A 25,035-nucleotide genomic window follows, 5' to 3' on the forward strand; every position below is an offset into this window, starting at 1 on the left:
TATATTTCATTAAGTTTTAACAAATTCTACTGCGATAATTATGTGATTAAATTAATTATATCCCGACTTCAGAAGATTTGCCTTTACCCTTACTGGGCTCTTTGGTTCCTCCTATCAGTCTGTAGTTTCTCATATTGAGAAAAATCTAATTTCAGATCTACCATGACTGACTGACACCTGCTGGCATCAGGTTTGCAACCAGCTTCTGACTGAGAAACCAGTAACCAGAGACCAGAAACCATTGACCAGTGACCAGAAACCAGTAACCTGCTCTCAGTGTCAGAATCTCACTGAGGAAGAAACTGGATTAGGTTTTCTGTCACTTTATTATTTCTGCTCTAACTGATGTATATTCGCATATAAAATAAGTCTATAGAGTTTAATTTGCAATTTTTATGTCTTTGTGTCATGAGGTAGATCTCAGGCGGTGGGTGAGAGAAAAAGTAGATCTTGGTCTCAAAAAGTTTGGGCACCCCTGATCTACGCTATAAATATAAATACAAACTGAACTGAAAAAATATTTATGAATGTAAATATTTTTTCTTTCATCATGTCATCACTCTTTTCTGTTTAAACACCAAGTAAATTTGTGGAAGAAACATTTTCAGCTTGTAAAGATCATTTGATCACTACAAGATCTTTATCATTTGATAAATGATAAAGATCATTTATCAAATGATATTTTCTCTCCCCTCAGCCAGGTTCAGCAGTATCATTTAAAAATGTCTACTGATTTCCAAACTTTTTATACAAATGGGAATTATGATGAAAAACAAGGAAGGAACATAATTCAGAATTTGATGCATTTATGTGTCAGGATTTTATAAGGAAATCTGACAGACATTTTATTACCCATCGATATCAATTAGAGTAAAATATTGTTAGTTTGAAATCTTTATTTCAGCAGAACCAAATCTACATTAATCAGCCCGTGTAAAAAACCCACAAAATTTCAATGTTGATGTTTCTGAGAGATCAGTGGCGTCAAGAATGTCGTCAGAAGGATAAAGTAAGCAAACTTATTGTCAATCATTGACATAAACAAATGTTCTCTCTTAATCATTTGGATAATTTTCAGGGCATTTTCTCACAACCAGCCATGAAAAATCTCAGTAATGAAAAAACAGTTTAGATTTTTTTCTCTCTGACTGGGTTGTTTTTTTTTTTATTTTGGTTATTTGTCTGCGTCGTCTGCCTGCAAGTACCAACTCTGCTTCCAGACACGGCCATGTTAATGATCAGACCGTTGGGATTTGTTTGCGCAGCCATCATCTTTGTGACGGTCAAAGCTTTTAGACCCCGAGTGAGGAATTACAGGACTTATTGTAATGGATAATTATAAATTAAAATGTTTTATATTTCATTGAGAAAGAGAGGACAGAGGAGCCCATCCCACTGTCTAAGTATTGCTTTTTTTATTATTATCTTGAGATGAGGAGAACAAATACAGAGACGAGGAAGGCAGAATTGTTACGAAAACTATTTGTTGAAAGAGTCATAGAAGTAGGAACGCTGTATTTTAGATGGAAAAATTAGCTAAAATACAGATTCTAGCTAAAACGAGATATGCATCAGAAACAGAATATATAACAAATGAAAAATCCAGACAAAATGTTCAAGTCCTAATCTTAAAAGCTAATTTTATTGCAAAGGGAATGCAAAAAAAAAAAATACAGCAATAAAACTCAAACAAAGACATATTCTATTCTCTCGGCTCATTATTCTATACCCGAAATCATCTCTTGGTAAGAAGAACACTGATGTTACATTTTGCGATTTGGAAATACAAGCTACTTCGGAGGTGTTTATTAGTAAGATGGCCTCTGTGGCACATCTTTCTGGTGAATGTCTGCATTGGCAGCAATATACATGCAGGTCACATCATCTGCCTTCTGGCAGAGCTTTTACTCTGACCTGTTGATGGGTATCTGAGTTTTGTAAGCTGGTATTAACAAAGTGATTTTTCACTTAACAGTGCTTGGCAATTATGTCTTTCTACCAAACACCCTGAACATCGGAGCCAATTGGAGGCATCACTGGGGTCATGCAGCAAGAAACCTACGTATGGCCCAAAGAGTCATCCGTCGCCTCTAGTGTTCTGTTGCACTGCAGTTCTTTCGAGCCTCTGTTGGAAAACTTATTCTTAAATCTTGCCGTCTAAACCAGACTCACAAGCTCTACTCATCTCCTCTCGACCACTGCCCAAACGCTCTCTCAGTCTGGTCACTATGGTAACGTTTACATATCCCTTCAAAATAAGATACAGATGCGGCACAAAAACAAACATTTTACTTTCGTGAAAATTGTAACTCACGATAATGACTAACGGGAGCACTGAGCTTGTTTCTCTGCAACGAGATGGTTCCATCTGGGAGTGATGAGAGACAATAACACCTGAAGTGTTCCTTATGTGACCAGCAGGTGGAGTTCTTTTTAAAAGTTACAAGATGCACCTGAACACAGACTGAGTAGTGCACAATATTTTATTAAACAATTTCCTTAAAACATTTCTCTTTTTAAAAACGAGGCTTCAGGCCTACTACTCGGTCCCTAGAACAAAAGGGAACACATAAGGTAAGGATGGACAAGTTCAATTATTCCAAAAGAAATAAAACATGCAAATGCAAGAGAAATTAGTAACTTCAACAACACACAACAAATACAGACTGTAAAAGAAAACACTTCAAACAATGGAACAAATCGTTGTCGTCATCCAGTTCCAAATGCCCTTCAATGGGGCCACAGGAGCCCCGCCCACACAGCCTGCCCAACCAGCAACAGATTTAGTAGAGAGCGGCCAAAACAATGGCAAGACAAAACAGCAGAGCATTCAAAGCGCTGCAGCTCCAAACATAATCAGGTGCCTGAAATGGAAAACCCATCAACGGTGCATCCAGATAACAGAAATCAAAAACTAAATAGCAGGTAGCTTACCCAGGGGTGGAAACACAACCTAACCCGGGAGGAAGCAGGTCAGCAGGTGAGAACCAGATGGAAGCCGCACGCCACAGCAACTTCCAGCTGCAGCCAGCAGCGCCATCAGAGAACACTGCAGAAACGCACGATAGGTGTAGCACCCAAAAACCAACCATGATCTCAGCCACAGATAGCAAAACTGGCACTTACGATCGCAGACGAGCCGATCAAACACACAAGCCAACATGTAGCCGCCGATTGTAGCAACAGTGGGAGATACAAAGACGCACGCACCATCAGCGGCCTGCCCAACTACAAAGGCATCTGCTCCGCCCACCAATCAATGGTGCGCTTCTAGCTGCACCCGGTGCGCAGAGTGGGGTAGGGTGGAACACCATCCCACCACATTTTACCACCCCGGTGTTGCATCGTTGCCCCGACGATGGACCTGCACACTCAGGAGCAAGGGCGAAAGACGGCAAACTGTCACTGAAGGCAAGTCAAAGAACGAACCCACATTAGTGGGATCCTTCACTACCAGAATCCCACAATGTGGAAGCACTTTGTCACAAAGATTGACATCCAACTCTAAATAGCCAATGTATGGGAGAGAAAAACCATTGGCTGCCCAGAGCCGCAACCAATGACATGACTGAAGACGATCACGCCCCAATGATGCAAAATGTTCCTGAAAACAGCTCTCAGTGATTGTCGACAACATGGACCCCATGTCTACAAAACAAGTCACAGAGATACCTCCCATAACATTAACGACTGGACAAGATGCCAACAATTTTGACGCGGCTGCTGGTTGCGAGCCTGGTATTCCCCCACCTGAGTTGTGGCTCAACAGCTCAGTGGGTGCTAGTTTTCCCTTGATCAACATTATCTGGCCTGGCCACAGAGTTAACCCTGGCACGGACCCGCTCACCATCACACTCTTTGGCAAAGGGACCCGGCTGTCGGCACCTGTGGTAAAGAAGTCTGCAGAGAAGCAATATACTGGGGAGTTGATTAATCTGTTCTTGTTGCCGTTTTAGAAGTTCCCTTAACTCACTAAGCTCAGAGCGGGCAGCAGTAGGTGGAGACAGCCGAGAGCTGCAGTACACCCCATACTGCAGCCCATATGTGGATGGGAGAGAATGACTATTCTCCCCAGCGCCACCTGGAAACCCCTGCCTCTCCCACCTAATTGCCTCCCTAAGCACCTCCAGCAAGGTTGCATGCTGAAGAGTTATATAGGACTCAGCACAACCATATAACTCCCTCAAGATAGCCAAGATCTTAGCTGGGTCATTCCTCTCTGCACTGGTGCGGAGCGGTATCTCCTCCCTGGCTTTCCCCTCTAAATGATCAAAGAGAAAGAAAGCCTCGTCTGCAGCTGACAAATGGCAGGCCCGAATACATGATTGGGCCTCCTCAATCCACTCACCAATCCCAATGCCAGTCCTACCACCGAACATGGGACACCGTCGGTCCCTGGGCACAACCACCAACCGCTCAGCAACTACAGCACCAGCAGGCATGACACCACCAGCCACAGCCGGGGAAGCAGCGGCGCCCGGCAAACCCCCAGCCGTCACATTCTGCTGATACACTCCATCCACCGGCCGCTGTGCCACCTCCTCCGTGCCTGCTGGGGAAGACTACCAAAGAAAAAAAGCAAAAATAAATCCCTGAATTCACAAGTAGGTATTCCTTTGGATAGCTACTGCTGTCTTGTCCTACTACACTTATATCCACAGCCTGCTTGGTCTCCACGTGGTGAAACAGCTTGAAGCTTCATTGTCTCATTAGCGAACCGGTTGCCACATGTTATGCAGAGTTGGCTTGTAATGTGGGACTCACCTACCAGTCCGGGATAAATCTATTCTCCTGTCTCTTCTCTGGGCCTTTCCCCTTTGCAAAGTAACTTTCTAAAGACATCTGATCTGTTTCTTACTCATTTTGCTGCTTGTGGGCTCAGTGTTGGCACGAAAGTAACCAAGGGAGAATCAGGTTAAAGGATTTTCAAAATAAAAGATCCTCCAGACTCAAATACGTAATACATAAAACGGAAATATTTAATTATTTCTTGCGTGGCCTGGTACCATTTGGGGACCACTGATCTAGAGCACGCATTAGCCCTGCGAAGAATTAAGAGCCTCAACTAGCCAGCATGTAAACAAATAGGATGGGGAATAGAGGAGTGTTGAAGTATTTCGGAGTTAGCAGGGAATGCATTATAGAAACCTCCAGCCTTTCAATTGAACTGATGTTGCCTCTAATGAACTCTCAGCAGGATTAATATGAACTTTAATGCACCAAAGAAGGGTGAGATGAGTGGGAATGTGAGGAGTGACTCAACTCTTTTTTTTTTTCTTTTTTCTTTAAGCGACACAGCAGAATGAGGACATGTACACTCAATACTTTCCAGTATGACATTTCATTCTGTTTTCGTGTCTAGTTTATTTTTTTTCTTAGGGGAGAGGGACATAAGAGCCACTTTTTTCTTTTTTTTCTCTCTCTCTTTTGCTCGACTACAGAGAATTGAACTTGTAAAAGAAACACTGACCAAGAAGTTCAAGGGTGCTGACGTGTGTGATTAATAGACAAGCTACTGCAGTGTGGTTCTTATAGCCTAAAGCCATTTTCCAATTTTAGAACAGTGCAGACAGAGGAAATAGAAAGTCCTAAACAAGCGTGTCTCCTTACTTGTGTCAACCAGAGGGGGGATTTTTCTTGTTTGAGACAAACTGAATGCAAAAGGCAGCCAAACATGAAAATAATTGAGATTATGTTGGAAGTCAATAGCATTTAATTGCTCGCAAAATTATTTTCTTTAGTTTGAGACGGTTTTTCCTTTTACATTGTTTACTCAAAGTGTTAAGGACACAAACATTTCAGATTATCTGCCCCAGTTAAGTTATAAATTAATTACCTGCTGCCTCTAATTCTGTCTGTGAGCCATCAAAGTTTGAGTATTTAATGTAAAGATGAGCTTGGCCTGTGATAATTGTTAAATGTATCTAAATTACAAACGCTGAAAACATGCTAAACCCTAATGTCTTAAGGCATTGTGTTAGCATGTTCTCCCAGTTGAAGTCATTGGTGTTCTCCAGATGCTATGGTCTATTCCCACAGTCAAAAAAAAATCAAGTTAACTACTCTTGCTAACCTGCCCTGAGGTATGAATGCGTCTTTGCTTTGTTGTTTGTCCCATGAGTCTTTGTGTCCTTTAACAGGCCAGATTTATCCTTCAAGGGTTGCAATAGTATACCACCATAAGCTCCTCCATTTAGGCCTAAAAGTTTAATGAAACACAGTCATTTAGACAGTTGCAGTCATATTAGAGTGTGATTGTCCATTCATGTTGCTTCTGCACAAGTGTATTTCACTGGTTTGCTCAGTTCTCTATAAGCTAGAGGTTATAAAACATCTCTTTACCTCCCTTGCCTAATCTCCCCTATATTTCATTTTCCTGACTTGCTTCTCCCCTCCGTCTTCTCTCTCTCTCTCTGCCCCCCTCCCCCTGTTGGGTATCGATGCCAAGGTCGTGCTTTCAGCCGCATGAAGGGTAGTCCTCGGGTGTGGATGTAGTCAACTTTTCGAAAATAACGACTTTGTGGTATGTATCTGTAAAATATGCTTGCATATGCATAAAGTTTACAGTCCAGAAACCACAAGATGGCGTCCCGTCATTTGTCTTCCGCACGAGCGGTGACATAGCTATTTGTAAAGCTGTCAGTGTAATGATTTTTTATCCCTGTTGATGATGACATCTGTTCCCCTTGATGAGTTCTGTGCAACATGCCCCCGGATGGGATGTAGCGTGTGTTCCTGGAGGTTACTCTAAGGATAGTCAGAGAGTATTCCAGATTTGATCTGTGGGAAGTTTTATGAGGTATATCTGTCAGAGACAAAAATGTGTTTTATATTGTTTTCCACAAATCCAAGTTCAGTCTTTAAGTTTAACCCTTGAGCGTGCGAGGACTGATGCAAATGATACAAGTTTTATGTGTGTGTGGTCGTTTGGACCCCATTTCTAGACACAAGGGTTAAAGCAATGCAGTTTGAAAGCATCTCCAGAAGTAAAAAAAATAAAAAATCCCCCAGTTTTAGAATACCTTCATTATGATGTTAAACAGCAGAAATTGAGTTAATCTTCCTAGTATTTTTTATTTTGCTCACATTTGGCACTTGCTTATTGCCTTACATACTCAAATGATCATCGAGTGTGGAAGTTAAATGGAAGTTATTTTGTGCCACATCATCTGTCATATTTGTATTTTCTGTAGAGTCTCTGCTGACTGTAAAAGTTGTCTGAATATTTTTAGACTTAATCTTTGCCATAAAATGCACATCTTATTTGCAACTTTTATTTTCTGAAACCTTTTTAAAAAAAAACTCATTCTTGTTTCTAATGTCTGTGTGAGGTGGGGGTTGAATAATTTCACAGTAATGCACTTTGATCATATCAGAACTTCTACTCGGTTCTCCTTTAAAAATTAAGGTTTTCTACGACTTCATATCTTTATGGTGTTTTCACACCTGATAATCCATTTCAGGTGTGATAATCAGGTGATAATCATTTGGCCACTTCAAATGAGGGCCAAAATTGTAAAATTTGCTATGTTTTCATATGGTGCAGTTTTATTTTCACACTGCGCTGTACCAAATTAACCAAACCTGTTAAAAACAACCTGTTCACCTCCTCGCCTCTGATAGCGCTGCACTGAGAACCACTGAAGGGAACAATAGGAAAACTACTGACTTCAACTTCCTTCTTCGCCAAATGTAAACAAAAAACTGAGCAGTGTCAGATTTTAGCTACTGTAGAATTTCTCTCTTGTCTTTAATAAAAGAGCTTCAGCCATTTCTCTTGCTAGCTCTAGATGTGTGTTTGTTTTGGTAGTTTTTGATCAGAATGCTTCCTGCTTTGGGAACGGTCTCTGGTCCCCATGGCATTCATATATGAATTCAAACCACATCCGAGTTCATTCGGCTGAACCAAAGCCCAGCTTTTTACACGGAACAGAGTTCACTTTGATACGTCAGAGTTTAATTGGGTATTCTCACTTTCCAAAATGAAGCTAATTTTCCTAGGCCAACTAACGAAACATAAGTCCAACTAAAGCAAATTAAACAGAGCTACATTTACAGTAACTTTAGTTGACTAAAACTGCGGCAAACAAGAAAATGTAGCTGATGATTAAATTTGACATTTTAGTCATCTTTCCTTCTTTTAGCACATGCTAATGTCTGGTTTCAGCTGTGTGTAGAGCAATGAAAAACACAACCTGGACTAGCAACCATCCATATTTATAAGACCTTCTTTATGACAAGAGTTATGTGCAAGGCAGTAGCAGGGCCAGAACTTGGACCAAAGGTCGGCCTGGTGTCCCTCACTCCAAATTCTTCCCCGTACAATACCGAGGGCAAAGGTCATGCTGCAAGCACAGCCAGAATCTAAAACACCAGCAAATCATAGATGTTGTATGAGACAATAGCCAATTCCATAGGCCACTATCACCAAGATGAATAGCTTGACATTTGGTAAGAAAAGTCCAAATTACCATCTAAACGACTCTGCAGTGGTAATTATGATGATTACAATAGGAGCCGTGATCGATAAGATAATACTTTCAATTACAAACATGACGTCTCACAGAGAAATAATGGGGATTGTGTTCTGCTGCTGGTTGTAGCTCTGTCCTTTGTGAATTGGATGATTAAAAAACGCACGGGTCAGAGACAATGGAACGGAGGACGACTCTGTATATCAAACCAAGCAACACAGGCTCGCCAAAAGTAAAAAAAAAACAAAAAAAAATGCGAGGCAAGAATGTAAATTTCAAGGGGCATCCCTGCAAACGTCTAAGATGATTACAAGCTTCTCGTACATCAACCAGCGAAGAGCTCTCGTATTTCCACTTTCTCTCCTCGGAGCTGTCGATAGTTTGAAAGCGGCGTTTAGCAGCCGGGCGCAAGATTGACTCTCGACAGAGGTGAAGTGTTATGGACTTACAGCCTGTAGCGTGTGTTGTAACCAGAGCCTTCTATTTAAATTTTTTTTTTTGCTACAGAAGGACGGTATTCAGCAGCAAGCTAGATAACACCAGCAAAGCACTCAATAGCTTTTTTTTTTTTTTTCTCTGACTGACTGGTACTCGGGCCTGTGAACTCTGTCCAACTCAATCTGTTGGTATTGTCATGGTGAGAATACTACGGCAGGTTTTTGTGATGGGTTCCATGCTCAGATGGACATTCTCCCTCTGTCCCTTTCTCGTTCCTCGTTTCTTCTTACCTTTTTATGCAATTTCCTTTTCGTGTCCAGATCTTCTAATTCTCCACTGTACGACCGACTCTCTTCTTCTTCTTCTTCTTCCTCCTCGGCCGTTCTCCATTTCCTCATTTTCTGCACCTGTTCCTCTCTCCTCACTGCCATGCCCTATTACAATCCCGCCAACCCCTCCCGCTGCCCCCAGCCCCTCTCGCCTCCATTTGTATGTCACTTTCTTGTAGCCACCTGCTCTCCATGATTTGACTTGCATCAGCCTGCCTGCTATATCTTGTCATTCCGCTTCTTTTTTTAGTGCACCAAATGATTTCATTCCTCCCTTTTCAGGGAGCGCCGGCATTGACGAGAGCCTCTGAAGTTCAGTTATCCAGACATTAGCAGCCCGAGGACACAAACAGAATGAGCCGTGAAATGCGCGTGTCTCCTGGGTAGGGTTCAAAAGCGCAGCCGGGACGGGTAGCTTTCTGTAATGACAGCGTGATGCTCGGAGTCGTTTAAAAAATTTAAGATGGGTTTTGTCACATTGTTGTAAAAACTCCGTATTGCAGCGAGGAAAAAAAAAAAACATTAAGAGGAATCCCACCGAGACGGCGTAACGACTAAGACATTGTTGAGAAACGAAACCCTGCAAAACAAATGTTGACACACTTCCGAGAGTCAGAGTAGCACATCTGGAACCGAAGAGCATGGAACAACTAAGAATAATAAGATATGCTGTAATATAAATTATATTATGTCCTAACTAAGAATTTTTGATCGGTGTTGTCAAGCTAATCAATATTTTGAATATGCTCTTATGCAAATTGTGCCTTAGAGTGGTGGGTAAAAAAAAGCAACACCCAATAGGACTGTACAAAGTTGGAAAAACATACAGTGTGTGATGATGTTAGTGAATGATTGCGATGAAGATATTGCTAGTGATAAAAAAAAAAAAAGTATTCTTGGCTAAACAATGTTTGGGTTTATCACAAACATGTTCCTCAGATTTTGAGCAGATCTTTTCAGCTATTGCAAAACTAGACTTCCTATAATTTCTGGGGTTTTTTTCCCCAAATTTGCATCTGCTGTTATCATCCACCCTGTGCGACATCACCACGCACTGTTTCAAAGACCAAGCAAAGCAGACTGAAGTGTGTCCACTTTGGTTTAATTAACTGATTAATTGGTTCATTTAGCTTCAATTAGAATAATTGAATAAAGTAATGGAGAGCGTAGCTATCATAACGTTGCTTTCGCTTTTTTGCCGACCCGTTTCACTGAACCCGAATCCAACTGTCCCCCAAACTCACGTTCGTTTTGTCCGTTTTCTTCCAGCTGTTGTCAGAATACATCTATGAAAGCATTTAATATGAGCTAAAAAGAGCTAATGCTTGGGTACACACCAACACCATTCAGTAGATTACCGTGGGTGCATCACACATTTCAAATGGCCTGGTTGATTATTTTCCGGAAAATTTCCATCACTTTATTTTCGACCAGTCAAGAACCTTTCTGTAGGAAAAAAACATGAACAGCATATTCTGATCCTTAGATCTGATGTGCATGTGGAGGTAATTCAATCATTGGATTCAGGTCCGTTGGAGTTGGGATTCATCCAAAATGTTGCTGGACGCCTCAACTCAACTCGTGGAGATTCACTTCCTGTTGTAGATGGTTGCTGTAGTATTTAACGACAATGTGGAAGCATGACTTCAAGTTTTGTTTTGTTTGCATATTCACAAAAAAGGTAACATCAATAATGACTAGAACATATTTGATACTGGAGTTGTTGTAGGATAGTATCAATCCAAATAGGAACTGGCTTCACTCAGACTCGACAAACCTTTATGTTGTGTTTGCCCGGGTTGTTCAGAGATCTATTCACTGCAGGTAGGACGTCAGCTGCTCCCGTCCTCTTGGCAGAACGAAGTCCAAGCTTTCGATTTTTTCTTTTTTAAGCGTCAGACGCTTAAAGACACAGCCACAGTAAAGATGGCCAGTACACAATCCAATTTACTGAGATTCAAATATTACTGCCGAAAGACTGAGCCAAGAATGACATTAAGACAAATGCTTCAAAGGTTTTATTGATGATGAAATTCATTGTGGTTGGTGCTGATGAGTGCACCAACCACTAATGGATTGGTGGGACCAAAAGGAAAGTGGTGAAGGGGGATGCTGCGGATGACCTAGATGATTATTTTTCAGATAATGCTAAGAAACCAATAGGATAAGTGAAAGTCGTTCCATTCTTGCTTTAGCAGCGCCGCTGAACGTAATTTTGAATTTGGTACAATTAAATCAAACTGAATTTCCATGTAGCAGCATTAGTGGTTAAACACCCGAGAGCCAGGGACCCAACAAGTTGGTTAACTTTTATTAATTTCTCACATTAAATATAAATTATTAGTTTAAAAGGGCATTCAGGTCATTTTAATTTAGTGCCTCAGGTGCTGGCTACTGGCAATGTCAGTAAAAGGGTTTGTTCCTGGGAAAATAACAATTGAGTTTCCTGATGGCGTGGAACTTTCAAAGGATGTAACGCTGCATTGGTGTGGTGCGTGTGTGTGGTAGAGAAAATGGGAAAAAAAGTGTTCCACAAGTATATTGAATACATAAAAAAAAGTACTGTTGTTTTTTCTTTCTTTGTAAGTTTAATTCCTGTTTTGATTGTACTCCAAATTTGTGATCTTATTTATGATCTTATTTAACTACTTATTGTCTGTATCTTTTAGATTGTTTGAAGAAAATAAATCTCATGAATGGAGTTGTAGTTAGAGAAAAAAAAAAGCTTTTGTTACAGTGACATATACTGATTTATTTTCTTGAATTCCTGTGTGATGGAGCAGCAGAATGTTTTCCACATCCTTTTATAAAATAAAAATGTAAGAAAGTGTTTCATACAAACTTACTCAAAATTACATTACATTAATTGTAAGACCACTGTTATCTTCAAATACATCAGGAGGCCTTTAGGGATATTATCTTTAAACTTTTTTAAACGGTTGAACTACATTGTTACTTTGCATTTGCATGTTTCTTTATATAAAAACGTCCACCAAAACATAAACATTTATTAATATAAAAAAAAAAAAATTATGGGCTTAAAAATCTTTTGATAATTTTTATTCGGAAACATTCGCAAATTCTTCTGCTACCTTCATCTATTTGGTCAAAGCAATGTTTGAAACAGAAAAGACCACACAGCTAGAACCGTACTCAACATCCTCAAAATGTGAGACACAGGGAAAAGCCGCGGGTTCAAGTGAAGGTGGAGTTCTAGCACTTTGGAAACAAACACGCAAAAAAGATGAGCAAATTTAGTTTACCACCTCAGGTTGGCGGCCACTCAAGCAGTTGAGATAAACAGACGGCGAGGCTGCGGGAGGCATGCCAATAGAGCTTGAAATTACACAATGCATGGCACAGTGTTTGGTAAGCACTGGACGTGTGCTCAGTGATTTGTCCAGGTACTGGTTCCTCGCCTCTCCTCTTCAGCCTTTACAATTATCGTTCGGCCTCAGAACAGTTGCCAATGTGATGACAGAGCCGCTGTAAAGCAGCTCAAGTCTTCTGTTTGATATTCACCGGAAGGTCTTTGGAACTCATTGCATTTTCTCCCTGACGTCCAGTGGAGCTCTTCGAGAGAATCCATCACCTCCCATCCCATCCCCGTCCCGACCCGTCCCGCGCTCCCATCCCTCCAACATACCTTGAAAGTAAACAACACTTTTTTTCCCCTTCTCGCCAGCATCCTTCTTTTGTCTCTACCACATACATTTATCATCCTGATCAATTTCCCATTGGAAGGCCCATTTAAAAAAAATAAAATAAAATCATTACTTTCTTTTTGCCTTGCATCTGAGCGGTACCTCCCAACTTTTGTTTATTTTTTTTGCTTCGGTCAGATGCATTCCGACCACGTCTTAGCCTCTATGCAATCTCTCTCTTGGCATAAGAAACATTAGTACTCACTTTGCAGGTTTTCATTAATCATTTTCTGTGGCTGTGACCAACAGACAACCTTGAGGACCCCATATGCCCACTCTGTAATTGTCCTAATTAGGCCTGTCCTGGCACATTTAGCTTTCCAGCGTTTCCTTACCACCAAGCCGCTTCCCAAAGCCTTTTCATTACCACAACCCTCTTTGTTTTTGGTAGGTGTTCTTTTTTTTTTTTTTCCAAATCCCTATTACCTCACCATAATTCTCCTCTGCATGTTTCCCATTTCTCTTCACACCTTTTAACACCAGCACCCCGGAAAGGTAATCGAGTCGGCGTCTGCAAAAGACCTGGCAGCGTGTCCGTGTTGGGAGAGAGGGAGTAAATGAGAAGAGCCGTTTGACACGGAGGTGGCCTCTTGCTGGCATCGGGACCAACCGGCTCCGCGGCCGTCCAAAATCTCCCGAAACAACTCAGGTAATTAAATTAACAAGTCAGACTGGGTGTTCTTTTGATTCATGCCGGAGTTAGGCTCTTAAAAGTCTTCTGCCGTCACCGGGGACATTTATCCACTGCAGTATATCGTGTTTTTCCTTTAGCCATATCCACTCACTGTGGTGTTTGTGATGACATCGCATGTTTGTTTCTTTGTTCAATTATTGAAAATTTCATTTTAAAAATGCCAAATTTTAGGATACATACTAGGGTGATAAGTCATGACTTGATGTCAGCGGAAGATAAGATTTGTCTGACCAGAAAAGGGGTTAATTGGGTTTTAAAAGGTTGCATTTTAATAAGCTGAAACAAAGCTGGAAGGACAACTTTTTGGGATGTTTAAAATTATGATGAATGTTATGAATATATCATCAAACACTCCACCAATAAAGCAAAAGTTTTTCACACCTGACAGTTCAGTAGAACAGGTTCCATTGGGGACCAAAGCTAAAACATCTTTTAGCTGGTGCGGTTTGCTTTTACACTGCACCGTGTACCAAACCCTTTGACAAAACCTTTTCACCTCCCTCACCTGTGGGGGCGCTGCACCATGAACAGCTGTAGGGAATAACAGGAAAGTCTCAGAAGAGTTAATGAGCTCACATTCCTTCTTCACAAAATGTAAACAACATTTAAAGGGCGTCAAATTTGAGTGATTTCTCTTTTGTCTTTTGCAAAAGACCATGAGCCATTTCTCCCGCTAGTGCTACACTCAATCGTTTGTTTTGGTTGTTTTTACCCAGAAGTCCCTGCGCTGTAGTCCACTTCCTGCTTTTGGAGCGGTCTCACATCCGCATGGCATTGACATTTGCGTTCAAACTGCACCAGAGTTCACGTCATCTGAATCAAGAACTAAGTTTTCAGGTAGACCAGAGTTTGTTTTTTTGATCCTAATCTGAGTTGGATTGTACATTCACACCTCCCCAAACGGATTGGTCGTTGTAATGAACTAGAGTTTGTTTAAATTTTACCACAAAGAAAACATTTTCAGAGTTAAATTTTATATGTTATCATTCCTGCATAATCAATGTTTTAGGGATAAATTTAAAAAATTGCTAATTTAAGGCACACATGGTTGTGATTCATGAAGTATGAAGTGTATGAAACCAAAATGGAAGAACGGACGGCTGGGTGGGTGGAATGATTAAGCAAATGGTTGAATTGATGGACAAAGCAATGGATAAACTGATTAACGGATGGATGGAAGGAAAACCAAATGGATGGCTAAATGAATGGATGGATAGAAAGACAGAAGAAAGTATGGAGAGAGAGAAATTAATCGATGAAGGGATGAATAGGAGGAGTGTGTGGAAGAATACATGGACTGGTACGACTTCAAGAATAACGTCTGGAAGAACAAAAACTTTCCATGTTCCATTTTGTTTCCATATTTTCCCAGGCTGCACAGAAAGTCTGGAAAGATCTGGAAACAGACAAGTAAAGCAAAAAAGAACAAAATATGAACGTCTCACTGAGGGCATGAGTCCTACCTGCTGACTGAAAGTTAAAAAATCTTTTGTCTTTAATATTGACTTTTTGGCTTCTATCACTTTAACACTCAGATGTTTTGTATCAAGTTGGCAAATAAAATCTTGCCATGTATCTGGCGATATGTACTTGGCCTAAAGCTAAAAGGCACGCAAGAGGAACAGAAGGTGCAGCAGAGACGAGTTACGAGAAAAGATTTGGAGATATAGAACTTTATTGCCGATGGCTTATTGTCTAAACTCACTGTGCCCTTGACTGTCCCTGAAATTAAAGATCATTTTTAATCACTTTGATAATGGAAGCTGCTTTTTTTGTTAAGAGGAGGCTCTGATAGATATAAGAGTTTATGGGAGTTGACAAGGGACATTGCACTGAGGGCATTAGAACTGGCAGCTTGTCAAACAGCCCACTGGAAAAAGAGCAACGAATCAAGAGAGGAATGCTAAGACAGAGTGAAAAAGAGAGAGGGAGAGAGAGAGGAGGAGGAGAAGGAAGAGGGAGGGCAGCCAGCAGGTCATCAGACAGGACGAGTTTCCACTTTACCTTCCCCCTCCCCCCCCACCACCTCCGCACTTCATCTTTACCACCTCCTCATCTTCCCATTGTCCATTAATTACAGTATAGGACACTGCCAGGCTGCTGATAGCTCTCATTAGGCAACAACAAATAACTGAGACACAAGGAACTTAATTAGCTGGGGACCAGAGATTGGTCGGCGGTAGAAGTAAGGAGATTTTCCACCTCTTAACAAGACACTTGGTCTCACAGGGAGGCTTGGGATTTAGTGGGAATCCACATCCTGGAAGAATTTCACAGAAATGTTTGTCCGCTCTGTTATTGCCGCTAAAGTCGCAGCATAGCCAACAACGGCCTTCTTTTTTAGAGTCTGACTTGCCGATTGCGATGCTGATTAAGGTTTTCATCCAATGGATGGAAGAATGGATGGAGGGATAAACTGATAGGTAGAGATAGTAGAATAGAGAATGAATTACAAGGTAAAATAAAACTTTACATTGTCCTGCTGATCACTGATCAACACCTTTTTTTGTTTGTTGGCCTATCGCGTTCTAGGACCTATACCTTCAGAGAATAATTACTGTTTCAAGTTGTTTATGAAAAGGACGGCACATCAGTCTGTTGGTTGTCCCGCATCCTGGCATCTTCATTTCTGGATTTTTAATAACCAACTCCACTCGCGGTGTCAGTCTTATTCAATTAACAGCGTTCATTTCCTGTGCCTCTCTCTCTCAGTGAGTTCTGGCCCGACGAAGCTCTCTTAATATTTCAAGAATTGTTCTGCAGCTCGTTAATTTATGGGCGCCCCATTATGTCCCTGTCCTCTCTTTTATGTCATTTATTTATTGTTGTAATCAAAAGGTTTGCCCACACGCAGAATGCGATCGTGAGGTTTGTGCGGACCTGGACCTAATCTGCATAGAACACTACCACACGCACATACATAGACACACTTGAATGTCCATGCAGGGTACCACGGCGATGATTATCTTAATTAAAGTCTGTGTCATTGGGAAATGTGCACAAACAAGCAATAACATAACAGCCTTTCCAGAGTGGTCCACTTCTATAGCGAGTCAACACCGCGCGGCGCCCAGACTCCGCTCATAAGCCTCGGCAATCAGATTTCCAGTCAATGGCGTATCCTCGGAAGGAGGAGGAAAATGAAACGGTATAGGCAATAATCCAGATGGGAGGTTGCCGACGCTTTCGGCTTCTGTCAATAATTGTCGATATTTTCTAATCTCTCGAAATGACTCGGAGGGGCGCGTATCAGAAAGCATTTTTGGTATGCAAATGAGGACGCTATTCATCATCCAAAACGGAGAGGCTCAGGAGATGGGCTGAAGGATGTCGGGGAGAAATGGGGTGCGGTGTAATTTGTCTCACCCCTACACCCACCGTCACCTCCACCCTCCCCACCCCCCACAATACCCACCAACACCGCTTCTCTCAACTTTTTAGCTTATCTCGCTCCCCGCCTCTGCCAGCCTCACCTTTGGTTTCATATTCCTCCCAATAAAATCTGCCCTACTTTTGTCCTCCATTTACCAAACTCTGCTACGACGATGTGTGAACCTTTTGTTTGTTTTTTTCCCTCCTTTCCCACCATCATTGACTGGATTTGAGTGTGTGCTTTTTTTTTTTTTTTGAGGTTTATAGAATGGAGATCTGTCCTTCAGGCCATGTGCAGGTCATTATCATTTTTACAGCCTGCAGAACGGCTCGTGTGTTCGGAATACAAAAGGTGCTTTTTTAATTTGTGCCCGGTGCTTTTATTTAACCCTGTTCAGTGTCTTGCAAAATTGTTCAATCCCCCTTGAAGTTCCTCAAATTCTGCATTGACAAAATGTTCCAGTGTGGCGTATTCAGACCCGATGTCCCCAAATAAACTCTAGTTGTTTTCAGACGTTGCCCAAATGGTAGTTAAGAGTCCACCTGTGTGTGTATGATATGATCTCGGCTGTTGTCTGAGAGCCTCAGAGGTTCGTCAGTGTGAGCAATCGCGGCAGAGAACCCGACGGTCTAAACGACAGAGAGACAACAGAAGACTCTGTGGTGGAGTAATGGAAACTAGCAGGTTTAAATGCTGGGCAGGTGATTTGTGAAATTAGGATTTAGTGAGTCTAAACGACAGAATGCGTGGCATCTGCCAAGAGAATGACTACGTAGGAAAATCAATAATCATCTCGAGAAAACAATAATTATTAACTAAATTCATATATAGACTCACGAAAAAAAAAAAATGATAGAAAAATCCAAATGTGATAATGAAAATTAGCCTTCAGAGATGCTTTTGAACCATAAGAAATGATTAACCAACACATTCGATGTGTATTGATGACGGCTCTTGTCAACATGTAATGCTTGTTACTGTTTTTTTTAATTTAACTTATGACTTCTTAATCTTGTGTTTTCATGACATAAACCACTTTGAACTGCCTTGTTGAAATGTTCTGCACAAATAAACTCGAATGACTGATTCTCATTGATGAAGCATAAAAAAAGCGTTAAATTTTCTCCCCTGCTATTTAACGTTTGATAGCTCCTCTCATCATTTGCCTTTAAAAAAATGTCTTAAAAGAGTGCTTTTAAAAAGTTTTTACCTCTTTTCGGGGTGAGTTGGGGCAGTGTGTTTGGATTTGCTTTTGATGGTGTTAAGTGTTGTGGAAGGAGTTGCATGATGCAAAGATTGATTGATTGATTGAAACTGATCTGAGTTGATTGGAAGGAGGACAAAACTGAAAACAGGGCAATCCTAGAAGAAAGACTGAGGTAGAAGTTTACCTCCTAGTAGGAAAATTGACCTAAATAATAAATAAAAGTTTAGTGGAGTAGTTTAGGTCAAAGCATGTTCGTGTGTTAAGACGGTCCTGTTAAAGTGAAAATCTCTGACGAGACAAAAAAACACGCTGTTCACAGAAGCTGTCTATCCGAGACTCCGTCTACGGCTTGTGTATTCTTCTACTGCGTCTGAAAACGCCCCCCATTCCTCCTCACAGTTCCCATTTCTTCATTAGCAATCTCTTGTAATTAATGACATCACACCGACTCACACAGTAATCCAATAAACTCCAAATTAACCTGGCTGTTCGGAGTATTTTGCCCCCATTAGCTCGTTTCGTTCCCCACTCCGTTGTCTGAATAATTAAGAAACATCACTGTCCATGAGCCGGGGCAGACGCGGTGAGTGAAGGAGCCGACGTCGCCGCCAGAGCAGAGCGGGATGATGGGTGAATTACAGCCAGCAAGACACTCTGCTTATGACATCGCCACGCTGTAACACTAACCTCATCCAGACGGTTTGTAGTGGCAAAGATGATAGCCCCTCCCTTCATTTCCTGCTACATCAGCCTGAACTAAAGAGTAATTGTGTTTTTCAGCAGATGGTTAAGTAGTCCAGCGCTATATATGGGCATGGACCAGCATGACGCGCTCTTCGGGTCGTTAAATAATCCGCCTTGCAATCAGCGCTGATTGTTGCGATCACGAAACAACAACCCTCCCAAGAAAAAAAAAAAAAAAGAAAAAGAAAAACCCAGCCGTTTTAGTACAATACGAGCGGCGGTTCTGGCAGCCACGTCCCAGCCGGAGTCAGCAATTTGACCCAATTACTGACTATAATTGATCTTCTCGAAGAAGCCGCCATGTGGATATTGTTTTCAAAAGTCACGTTTTTACGCTGTCTGCCTATCTGTGATAGTAGGTATTATTTATATCAGCTCTTCCGGTGCGAGTTGTTCACACGACACGCACATGTTAGCGCACCAGCCGTGCGTAACACATCAGTTTTTATCTTTTTGTGTCAGTAATCCTGTGCAGCGGTTGCCTCGGAAGCGTGTCCAGTGTGGAAAGCAAGGCCATTCTCCTGCTGCGAGTGTTGAAGCACGTTGACCTTGTTAACCGCTCTTTTCTGAGAGCATACATGAATTCTACAAAAATACAGTAAGGAATCTGTACAGTATAGTAGATTTGTTCCAAGAATTCATTTAGCAATAGCTGTAGAAAGTGCACCAGGTTTTAAAATAAAAAAGCTTCATACACGAGTGTTTTTAAAAAAAAATGTTTTTATTTCATACTTGTCAAGGTGTCGGTCTACTATTGAAGTCTTACCAGGTGCATTAAATTACAGAAGTGTTCATTACCTTTGTACATTTTCACATTGCGCCACGTTACAGCCATGAACTTCAATGGTTTTTGTGGAGCTTTATGTGACGGATCAACACAAAGTAGTGTATGACTGAGGTAGAGAGAAAATAATATATGCTTTACAAAAAAATTCACATGTGAGAAGTGCGCATACCACCTGCACACATACATATGCACTATATGTATGTGTGAGTAGAGCCAGGATGTGCGCAGAGTCATTGTGCTCTTGAAAGGGAAACCTTTCAGACCACAGTCTTTTTTTTTTTGCAGCCTTTAACAGGTTTTCTTCTTCAGCTTCGTCCATCTTTCCATCACTTCTGATGAGCAAGACTTTTGCCTTTAGCTCAAAGTGTAATTCTAGTCTCATCTGACTAGATCATCCGTGTTCTGACATTTGGTGTGTCCCCTAGTGACTTGTGGCAAATCGTGAACAGGATTTCTTGAGACTTTCTTTCAACAAGTTATTTTTTATGGCAATTCTTGCATAAAAGCCAGACTTGAGGACTATAGGACTAATAGTTGTCTTGTTCATACATTCTCTCACCAGTGCTGTTCTCCCTTTCCATGGACATTTGTATTTTTGTGGGTTTGCAGTTTTGCCTCACTCTATTTCTGGATATGGATTTAACTCGGTCAGCTATTTAATGCTTGAGATATACACATCGACTTTTTTTAACGTTACTTTTGTTGGCTTCACTGACCTTTTTTCTTTTGGTCATTAACAGATTGTGCTAACAATTTGGTTCATCTATGTATATTGTTCTTTAACTTAAAACTCATTTAAACTTCTCCACATCATTACATTTGGCACTGCTGGTGTGTTCCTCGAAGTAGATAATGACCCCTAAAAAGATCTCAATGATATTCATTGTGGCTTTTTTTAAATTTTTTTGATAATTCTGCACAGTCGTAAGTCCTTTCTTTGACTTTAAAAAGGAAATCACGTTTCCTCCACAGGTACTTATCAGAAGACCGTTTTTCATTTGTTTTAAGGATGTATAATTTCTTAAAAGATTGTAATGGGTTATCTAAAATGACAAAGTCCATTTTAATTACTGGACAGTTTTCCTAAGTAGCCCCAAGAGACAAGGAAAAAAAATTACAAATGGAAGTCATAAATTAGTTAAATGGCAGTGCACGTTAAATGATCCTTGAATTTTAACTAGTCATTATCCACACCGAGCCCGGCGCACCACAAATATTCATCCTTGACCCCTGGTCTTACCCTGAACACTTCACTCATTTTTCATCAAGCTAATCAAAACTCTTGTCATAAAAAAAAGGGAGAAGGATTTGACTTTCACTGAGGAAGTTTGCAGTTAGTATGTCTTCCTGTGGAGAACACATAATATGAAACTACTTACAAATTAGACAGTAAGTAGGTCGACTGAGAAACGGCTACTGATGTTAGTGAATTCACCGGTCAAAGCAGCAGCATATATGCTGATGACTTTTTAAAAGTCTCACATTCTCCATTCCCTTGATGCTCCCACCTGAGCAAAACTTAGTTGAAGCTGCAAAGAGCTGACATTCCCCTCCAACTAACTTTAACAACAATACGTTGTTGCAAAGTGAAAGATTAAAAGTCAACTACATAAAAATATGTATATAAAAAAATGTAAAACGGCAAAAAAAAGCTTTAAAGGTTGTTTAAATTGACTAATCAAGCTTACTGTTTAGGTGGAGCTTGTACAAAGCTTCGTTGGCGTTTAGATGTGGCTGATGTTTAATGTCAACAAGGAGAGCGACTACGTTACACTTAACTATATAAATGCAAGCAGCACTGGTAAATACTGGGTGGACTGAGATATCATTTGCTGATCAAACCTAAAATGGTAGAAATATTCTGTGAAGTTCAAGTTCTGTAAAATGTCGAGTATCTGTGTTTCCATTATCCCCTCAAACCACAGAGGATGTAATATGAAATGGACAAAAAGAAATGTGGCCAAAGATTTGCAACTTTTTGATGAAGCAGACTCTACATAAATTTGCTGTTTCAACAAAATCAACTCAATCATAGCAGTATGTCTTAATAGCCTCATTTAATCACATGTAACTACATGCAGACGTTCTGTCTGCACAGACGAAGGTTTTCCCACCTTTGCATTTTGAATAATCGGATGTGCTGCTATTTTGGCCGAGGGGTTTGTTCTATTTTCTAATTGATTTGGCAAATAACTGACCAGTTGTGGGCAAATAGCACCAAACATTCAGCTTGTTTTTCAGGCAATCATGTGCAAGCATGGAAAACGAAAAGCAAAGCGACACCTCAACAGATATGAATGTTTTTAGGTTAATTGCTCTCTCAAACATAGAAATGGAGTACAAAGTGAAAAAAATCTACTTTTTGTTTTGTTCAGACTAATATCGATGTCTATCTTTACCATCTGTAATGTTTTTTAAAACAAAAAGATACGTTTGTCTAAAGGTTGTGTAAACTAAAACTCAAATCAAATGAAAAAGGACGATTAATTGCCTATCTCCTTAAAACAAATGACATGACGAAGGCAATCTATTTGTGAAAAGATATAGCTCTACAGCAGGTGTGAGAGTCATCACCCCCAGTTGCCAAATGAAATTTATGAAGTGGAAGGTAAACTTGATGATGCCATCTTAGTTCATTTTCCACCACCGCTAAACTGTTTGAGGCAGCGTCTCACCTGAGCGGCTGCAAAACTGCTGCAGCAGACATTACCAGAAAAAAAGAACGGATTAGCAAAGTTGTTAAAAACTGGTTTAATGCAGTTGGCAGAAACCATCCAAGGTTTTTAGGAGGATCCAACAGAGGAACCTTAAGTCCCTGCCTTTTATTGAGTCTTGGCGAAGAAACGATGATGGTGAATTATGTGACAGAGTAGTTTTTGACAAGCCGTTCCCAGTGTTGGTAACATATTAGTCATTTGGCTCCGTTCTGTACCTTTGCAGGTATTTTTTATGTACCCAGCTTTGTTAGATATGTTTTACCTGCATTGAAAATCAATGCTTAAGTAATTGTCCAATGTAGTTTGATTTGATCACAGATGGATTACCTCTGATATTTCACATGACTCAACCAACACACATATAATTCAGAAATGCAGTCAGCGGAACTGAAATTCTCACAAAGTAATCTACAGTTAGAACAAATAAAATATGAAATATCTGCACCTGCATTATTTATTTCCATAATACACCGAAAATACTCACATTGCTACAGTAGTTTAAGTATTACCGTAGCAATACAGGAATGTTTCTAAAAGGGTAAGAACCTTTTTCTTTTTTTCAAAAAACAGCAAAAAATGTTTAGCACCTTAAAAACAACTGACATGACAAGATGCATTTAAACAAATAGGAGTCCATGAACAAGTTGCTCCTTATGAAACCTGTCTATACAATTGCTTTCCTTCACAAATTTTGATTAGACCATAAAAAAGCTGTTTTGTAATGTGAAAAAAGGTCAACTATTGTGAAGGAAAACGCTCAGGTTCAGCAGGGTAACAGAATTACATGAAAGGAAATAAACATCACACGTTTGCTGAAAGGTAGCCTGACTTGTATGTGTTTGAATCAGCATTTTTTTTCTTCATCGCTTCTTAAATCCTATGTCTGATCACAAAGTTCAGTGAAAGACAACATGCACCTTTCTAAGCATTCCCTTATACTTTTTGATCAACTTCTTCTACGAGGGGATTATATGCACTCCATGCATGTACAAACATCACACTAGATGGCACTGTTCCCTCTTGCCCAAAGCAGCAGGTCACACAAGAGAAGAGTAGCCCTGTAGTCTAAAAGAGACTCCCTTATCTCGTACTGTGTTTCTCACTCACGTGAAAACCAAGAGCATTCCCGACCAGACGCTTGTGAGCAGGTGCGCTTGTGAGTGTTTGATTTCAGCTCGATCAGATTACAGTGAAGGGCCTATGGAATTAGAGGATTACAGGCGAATTTCCTAGATTTCCATAACAACAGAGCCTTCGGGAAACATTTTGTGGGGAAGTGATCAGCGATGCACCCTGTTATTTTCAGGCCCGACCGAGCCGTTGTTCGTCTGCATGCCGATGCAAACCGGACAGCGGCTGTGAACTTAACGGGCAAGCAGAGAAGGGGTGTAAGCTAAAGAACAGGCCGGGAAGCGAGGATGCCAAATGGTTGTGTTTTAAGGCTTATGTCACAAACAACCTTTATCCTTTCCCCAATATCATGGTGCGACGAGCCTATCTACATGGATGGAAGGCACACAGAAAGAGAGAGAGAGCAAACAATGCACACCTCAATGCTCTGTTGTTTGAGCGGTACGCAGCACCTGCTCCACACTCGTGGGGGCATGAAAGAGATAAATGGCCGGCGCTGGGGTATTCACAAGGACATCTCCAGACAAAGCAGGTGACTCGTGTTTTTCGGCATGGTGAGCATCTGCAAGCCAAACTCTTGTGGGACTTTTTGGAGATGAACAAGCTGGTCACTTAGTCTCACAAGCACCACAGAAATGCATTCCCTGCTACCCCTATAGATCCATACGGGCAGTGCGGTTGTAGAGTGGCGGAGGTTTAGGAACTTAAATGTGATTCGTTGAGAGTTTAAGGGAGGGCGAGTCTTGGTGGATTGGGCCGACGCTCTGAGGTTTTCTGCTCTCTTGATCAATACTGCAGCATCTCAAGCGAATCTCACTGTGCAATGACTTAGTGGTGGGCACAACGCATCTTTGACATGTGAAACCTCATCGACTGATTAGTAGGAATTCCTGTGCAGTCCCGAAAAGGGTGGAATTTAAGTATTTTTTTTTAGCATTTTTAGTTTCAGCTATACCCAGACAGCATTCAGATCTGGGCCATTACATGTTGCCAGATCCATGCACGTGTGCCAGCTCTGTGCTGGACTGGGGGTCATGAGCCTTGCCTGACACCTGCAAAAATTGCTTTGGCTCTGAACTGGTCCGGTGTGGGTCAAATCAGTCTAGAAAATGAAATAGGAATTTTGTTATATGGGTCAAATGCAGTATTTCTATAACTCCTGTGGATCACATCTGCCTCAGATCCATTCCAGGTCCACACCAGTTACAAACCACTGGACACTGGCACAGGTTAGTTTATTTACAGGTCCGGGTCAAATTCTCATCTTGGTCCTGAGTCGGCACAAATAACTGTCAGAGTAGACAAATATGTATTTTCTATCCCTTATAAAGGTTTTCAATCCCACACAGCATGGTTTTTTTTATGCTGGTTGTTAAATAAAATAGGCACATATAAGTGGATTCATCTATCCACCCAGCTGTCAATCATCAATTCATC

This window comes from Poecilia reticulata, linkage group LG11 (genome assembly GCF_000633615.1).
Source record: "Poecilia reticulata strain Guanapo linkage group LG11, Guppy_female_1.0+MT, whole genome shotgun sequence".
Taxonomy (NCBI): domain Eukaryota; kingdom Metazoa; phylum Chordata; class Actinopteri; order Cyprinodontiformes; family Poeciliidae; genus Poecilia; species Poecilia reticulata.